The sequence below is a fragment of the Thunnus maccoyii genome, chromosome 15 (assembly GCF_910596095.1).
Source record: "Thunnus maccoyii chromosome 15, fThuMac1.1, whole genome shotgun sequence".
Taxonomy (NCBI): Eukaryota; Metazoa; Chordata; class Actinopteri; order Scombriformes; family Scombridae; genus Thunnus; species Thunnus maccoyii.
The window spans coordinates 26153530-26160958 of NC_056547.1; the positions used below are offsets into that span (position 1 = coordinate 26153530).

The window sequence follows — 7429 nt, forward strand, 5'->3', positions numbered from 1 at the left end:
AAAACATAAGGGCAGCTCAGTGATGAATCAATCAACAAAGTCAAGTTAGTCATAATTTTCCTGGACTAACACATACCATATAATTGCCCCAGTAGCTGAATTTATTTTTCCAAAACAAGCAGAACAGAAATATTCATTTATGTATCCACTGCTTTCACCGCTTTATTTGAACAAATTAGTGAGTAGCCTATAATTTACAGACAACATCACAGACAGTGAATAGAAGCCTCGGTCTGTGTTTTCATGACAAATAAGGGCTGGAACACAGACGGCTGAGCACCAAATTCTGTTGAGTCACTCCCAGACTGAAAATAATGAACTGTATTTTTAAGAGAGAGTCCCAGGCCACTGAGGGTGTAGACTATAAACAAAAAGAGACACCGTGCGAGCGCACGACACAAATTTGGGAAAGATTTGCTGAATGGAAAGGTCATGTCTTGAAATGGCACAGAGAGGTTTTTTATATGACATGGATGATTTCAGCTCACAGGCCTCCACACAGCTGCTGAAGCCGATGCCAGTGCTTCATCTAAACCTAATGGTATCATACCAACATCTGCTCAAGCCAAACTCCAGCCTGCTTTCATTTGGTTTAAAGAAAGATGGACGGAGAGGGTGGGTGGAGGGGCCTGTCTTCCACTATCCAACCGCCTTCCTGACAGACACAGTAAACACTGGCCCTCTGAAAGGTCACACTGTTTGTCACCCTTGGGCCCCTGCGAGGAGCTCTCCTCTCATAAATATTAATGGCCACTGTACCAAATGGGGCCACTGACTGTGAACAAGGGGTGTGGAGGATGGGGTGTAGGGCTGCAGGAGGCTCCTCTGCTGTGGGGCAATGGGAAAACAGAGAGGTGAACTTGGAAAAGTCTGGCCCCTGCTCCTGGCATATGGATCTTCTTAGTGACTGGAGCTCTGATCCCCTGTGGCTTTGATTGCCTGGCGCTCACTTTGGCTCTGAAAGTGAAATCAGCAATGGCAGACAGTTTCACTGCCGACCACATCAGCTCTCCACTTGCATAACCAATAACAGTAAATTCTTTCCAAATGATTGATTACCCGCCTGGCACTCTACATCTTCAATGCACCCAGCTGGGCTGATTCTGTATAGTGGCTCTTGTTTATCAGTTGGCCTCAGACAGCTTATATTAGTGGTTCTCAAAATGGTGTCCAGGGACCCCCAGGGGTCCTTGAGAGGATTCCAAGGGATCCCCAGCAAAAAGGGAAGTAATTTATTTTCACTATAATTCTGTAACACAGTCAAAGAATGTGTGACTATTTTGGTCATGAGTTTCATACACTTTCTGTAATAAAGCATCCAAAAGCAAAAATCTTATCAGATGGGGGACCCTGGGACAAAATTTTAATCAAATGGGGGTCTGTGGTCTAATTTATGTCAGTTTAGGGGTCCTTGAAGTGAAAAAGTTGGAGAACCACTGAATTATATAACAGTGTTATATAATGATATGAGCAACACAGACTAGGTATACCATAACTCCTCTGCCCACTTACCCCATGAGATCCACTCCATATTACTCACATGCCCCTCCCCCACAAAAAAGACTCAACACATCTGGTTGTCTGCTGATTTCAACCACAGCAAAAACGATATGTAGGCAGCAGCCAGGATAGGCAAAAAGAAGCTTTGTTTTGGTCCAAGAAAACTATGAGCCGGAGATAGAAATTGGGAAAACTTTGGAGGGATGTTTGCTTGATTTGGATTCATTTGCAAAATATTCCACAGATGTCCATCACTTGGCACTCCTGAGCATAAAATATGCTCTCTATGAAACTCAAAAAGAAATCCTTCAGGTAAGTGTGTATGTGTAAGATCACATATTACATTCTTTACTTCAAAGGATCCAGATGGTATTTGGAAGGTATAAGATGTGTGCGATGCAAGTCTAAAAATGTATTATTTTAAGCATACTGCATATGCCTCCTGCCTGCTAGCACTGGGTCTCATTTTCCTCTCAATTGGATTTCCCAGAGTTACACACTGTATACTAAGCCTTGCAAAGAGAAGCAACATTTCACTGGCAGTGTTGATGTTTCCTCATGAAATATGGCTCAGCAGGCAATGGCATCAGGGCTTCATGCTGAGGAGGAGGCAAGGAGGGTTGATGGATGGCCACAAGGCAGGGGCTTCAGTTTGACTTGCTGTAGGCAGGGGGAATGACATCTGATCTGCCCAGGTGGGGAAAGACAAGCCTGCTTCTGTTTCCACCAAAATCTCTGTGGGGAAAAGGTAAATCACATCTTAACCCTTCTATCCTCATGTCAGATAAACATCAGACTGGCTATGTACTGAAGGGTAATTCTTTTATCAGTGACACTGGTGGTCCACTGCAGTTGCAGTGGATTCCTACAATCCCTCAAAAATGGGGATGAAGTCGTAAATGAAAAGAGAGGAAACTCCAGTTGGTGACGATCATAAGGTAAACAGCCAATTATGCAATTGATAGTGCTCTCAGAAACACACGGAAGTAATAACTGTGACATTTTCATATGCACAAAATCTGTTTTGCTACTCTAGAGGGCCAGTTGAAATACGACAACACAAAACTGATACCGACAGTTCATGAAAGCTTTTCCACCTCCATGGTTGAACAGATTTAAAAAGCACCACCCACAGACTCTCACTTAATTAACTGAAGGCTCATGGAAAAAAACATCACTGTGTCATCTAAATAGTATGATTAATAAATAATCCGTGGGAAGCACAGCACAGAACTGTAACAGCAATGGCCACTATGCACCAAACATGATTAAACAAGACTAAGAGCCTATTGTACAGCCATGCTAGTGGCTCTCTGAGGCTGTACTTAGGCACAGTGGTGCTTTGAGTTAAATGCTAATGTCAGCATGCTAACATGCACAATGTCAATACTGATGTTTAGCAGGCATAATAATTACCATGTTCACCATCTTAGTTTAGCATGTTAGCATGCTAACATTTGCTAATTAGCACAAAACACAAAATACAGCAGAGGATGATGGGAATGTCATTAGTTTTGCAGGTAGTAGTCATAAACCTAAGTACTGGATAAATTGAAATGAAAAGTTATTACAATTCATCTAGTGGGAAACATGTTAACATCTATGTCAATAAAGCATTGATGTGTTTTGGCTAACCAAACGAAGAATAAACTCAAATCCAAAGTGACTTTCTCCCTCACAAGAATTTTATGGTAAGTGCAAATATTTTCTGGAACCAAGGAGTCTCATGAAATGTTATAACCCAGAGTACGAGCTGTGACATGAACTACGTGGAAATAATCTTCCTAAACCATTTACTATATTATGGTCTGGACAGGCCACTTTGAAGTGTTTGTTTGATAAAACAGTTCAGCTTAGGCCAGGTAATTACTGCTGTTTAAAGTGGCACAATATCTGGCTCTTTTGCTTCCGAATGTTCCATTATGTTCACCAACTAGTCACTAACTTTGTCCATCTGCTGTTAAGTGCTTGACAGGTAACGTAGGTTTAGCAGAGCTTTTTTCCTGGAGGAGGGTTGGGCCTAAACAATGACCTAAAAGAGCCTAAAAGCTCAGAGTAGCTGAGGGCAGCTGAAGAGTTTTGTGATAATTTTCTGTGGGTTAATTACTACAAGTGACACTTTTTACATTACACTTTTAATTGTTAATGTAAAAACATTGATAAGTGCAGCTTTAAAGTCCGGTTAGACATGGATAACTTAAGAAAAAGTGAATTGCATTTGTTATGATCAAACTACTGCCTGTTTCTAGTAGCTACTTTATGTTATTTTGCAAATATTACAATAAATGTATTCCTTTCTTAAAATATACTCTCCCAAGGTTGGATAACATCAATCAACAGTGTGTGTTGATGGTGACAAGTTAGAGTTAGTATTTATATCATGAGGCATGTGTATAGGTTGGCAAACAAACAAAGCAGATTAGAGAATATATGGAGGTGTAACATATATCCCTGTGCATCAGCTCCCATGACTCACTCAGATTAGTTGAGTCATAATCACTGCTCTCTTGCCTACATGATTGACCTATTTACAGCTTGACAAACACAAACACATGCAAATTGTTTCTCTCCCTTACTTCCTACTCATTACTATTAATGATCAAGAATTAAAAGTAAATGTAATTTGAACATAATTTGACTGTCAGAGGAGAATCTCAAACTGGGTAAACTGGGCTTCAGTAGTGGATCACTATATAGTTAGTAAGATTTCAGACACTGATGAGGTTACTGGTTCAGTAAACTTTGGGACAATGGTAAATGACCTCCAACATAACCTTAAGTTTGGTTTCTTTTTGTCAAAATACTCCTAGTCCAAGGTCAAGAATGAACTTTCATGCTCTATTAAAGAATTGTTTTGGAATGTTTTTAGCCATACTAGCTGCATGGCTTTAGAGATGACAATGCTGGTCTGTCTTTCAGCCCTTCAACGACTTTGGTCCAGATTCTGTTCAGACATTCATGGTGCCCCGCAGATGTATCCTAATGATTTTGATGATCCCCTGACTCCTCTAGTGCCACCACAAGGTTGTCATTTGTGGTTTTAGTGAAATGCCTCAACAATTTTTAGATGGACTGCCATGAAATTTGGTACATACATCCATGTCTCCCTCGGGATGAATTGTGATTACTTTGGGGATCCCTTAACTTTTCATCTCGCACCATCATCAGGTCAATTCTTTTCCCCCCAATACTTTGGTTTATGACAGAACACCTGAAAAACTAATGGCATTCTCATCAGCCTCTGCTTTAATTTGTGTTTAGTGTTAATTAGCAAAACTTAGCATGCTAACACACTAAACTAAGATGGTGAATCTGGTAATAATTATACTTGCTAACTGTCAGTGTAATAACATTGTCACTGTGAGCATGTTAGCATGCTGACGTTAGCATTTAGCTCAAAGCACTGCTAAGTAAAACCTTACAAAGCTGCTAGCATGGCTGTACACTCTTAGTCTTGTTTAATAGTCAACATCAATAATCAAATTCTCAGTTCTATGTGTTGGCTTTTTTTCAGTTCTTTAAGATCCCTCATGCTCTGTCTAATTCATACCCTACTCTATGCATTTTTGTCTACCTGCTGCACTGATGAGCCAGTCCCTTAAGTTGCGTTTCATCTTAAAAAGTGTGATTTATACAATAGCGTTTCCTTTCATCTCCAGCCATTCCTGCCTGCCTCCTCTCCTATCCTCTCCCTCCTCCTCCACCCCTGCACATTCATCCTCTTTTGCGCCTTTCTCAGATTGATCAAATATTTGCTCTTCTTGGGCCCCAGTCTGTTTATTTTCTGGAGTGTGTTTTCAGCAGTGGTCAGGCCTGTGCGATGGTTCAACAGTGCCGTCTCAGACGGCCCAGTGTTTGGCTTAGCGGCTGGGGACGGAGGCTGGCCGGGTCCTGGGCTCTGAGTGCGCCGGCAACATTGGCTGCTCTCCCTCACTGGGCAAACTGGGCCTGTAAGGCTCACACACTGTGGCCATTCACTCTTCCAGCACACACAGGATAGAGTATGGATTGTTTGGAGGCCAGTGGCAATGCCAGGAATGCTGAGCCCTAGTTCCTCTCTGGGAAAAAATGGTATTTGGTTCTCTGTCTCTCTCCTTCCCTCCCTGCCTTTGAAAAGGTTGCAGCAGTCTGATGAGAGGGATCACTAGGTGCATTAGCCAACCTGTTTCCTCTTTCCTGCAGATTCCAGCCTGGCCAGTCAGAGAGGGCCTCCCAGCCAGAGGAATCCTAAGGAGAGCCACTGCCTTCCACATCGGTATTTCCTGACCCAGTCCCACATCCCTAGCGGCTCATTCACAGTTGAAAAAACAGAAAGCTATATAGGGATGCATGCATAAAGTATCAATTTTAACTCATTGGTAATAAACATCCATTTAGAGTGGATGAATTTAATAAACCATACCAATTTGTATGTATTTAGCATTTGTATAAGAGCAGTACAGTGACATAACCACTTGGCTTATTAGCTCAGAGCACTTCAGGTTTTGCTCCTAATCAGGGCTGTGATGATCATTCATAAGTGTGTATTATCATTTTCATTTAGTTCAAAGAACACAGGATGGGAATGATCTTTTATGACTTAAACAGTTTTGCCATATGCAAAACCATGATTTTCAAGGCGTGTGGCCCCTGCTATCCCTGCAGATCTAATTCATCCAATCTCAACCGGAGCTGTGCATGACTGTGTGTCCACTTAGCAACTCAGCTGCTGTATGTTGCAAATATAATAAAAGCTGAAGGGTCAGGGAGGATATGAAACACACTCCAAAAGTCAGCAGAGGAGGGGTTGTAAATCTTGAGATGTTGAAAAGCAGAAATAGGTGACTACTCATGTGTTAAACATTGTGACGTTCACAGGTTCATGTGATATCAGGTGGGATTTCCATTCAGTTTTAGGGTTTTTTTTTCTTCTTTTTTTACATTCCAGGAGACTGTGTACTGATATCCCTTCCAGCTTGATAAACAACAGAGTAGAGTCCAATTTCATCAAGTTAAAAAAATACAGTGCATCCTAAACGTCTATGTGCAGGATTAACAGAACATCTCCTCACTTTCAGACTTCAATGAATGCAGGCATCAAGGGGCCAAATGGAGAAGTCAGTGGGAAAGTGGTGCAGTATCCAAACCCATTTGGTCTATCAGATTCATTTAAGGGCAGGATAAATCTCCAGAAAAGGTGATAATATCCTGGACAACATTGAAAAACTTTAGAGGAAACAAGTATCTAACAGGCGAACACTTCACCAATTCCTCCTGGGCTGTTGTCAGCCTCTTGTGAAATTCTGCTTTCTGTGTGTCTTCACATGCCAGCAGAGATCCTCAGGGTGAAATCCCATCCCTTCCTCTGACCAAGATCCTGTACTGTCTTCTGAAAAAATTCTCAGCAATATAAAATGAGCAGATAACTCCTATACATCCGTGATCTCGCCACAAGCTGTCATGACCATTTCAGCTGCACAATCACAACAAAAAGTTTGCTCTTTTTACTTATTTTAAATCCTAAAATCTTTCATGTAGAGCTGATTAGTCAGAGAGTGAAATGATTCCACTCAAAAGAAGGCAGAAACAGACTGATCATGCCACTTAAATTCTCTAAAATTCTGAGCAGTTGTTATTCCTAAAAAGTTTCTCTGAATCATTTGTCAAATGAAAACCTCCTTGACAGGAGGAAATTTTTGGTGATAATTGGCTCATTGGCTAATTGAAATCTCTGTGGCTGGAGCAAAAAATCTTTGTACTGGTAAGGTAGACGTCAAACAAACAACCAACAACGGTTTTTAAAAAAAGAGAAGACAAAAAATTGACCTAGTGTTTATAATCTTGGGAGGTCAGGAGGCTACCTGGCTGCCTTACCCTGATAGCTTTAGACCTGCTATGTTAGATGAGAAGCAACTTCCTTCACTGCCGGTGGATCCAGTTCCACTTGAGC

General features: G+C 41.4%; 1 long non-coding RNA gene across 1 annotated transcript; it reads left to right on the forward strand.

Annotated features, from left to right (window-relative positions):
* The first annotated feature begins 2343 nt into the window (after positions 1-2343).
* LOC121913352 lies at positions 2344-7053 on the forward strand. Its single transcript, XR_006100304.1, has 3 exons — positions 2344-2438; positions 5683-5755; positions 6558-7053. It is a non-coding gene; the product is annotated as an uncharacterized LOC121913352 (long non-coding RNA).
* The last annotated feature ends 376 nt before the right edge of the window (positions 7054-7429 follow it).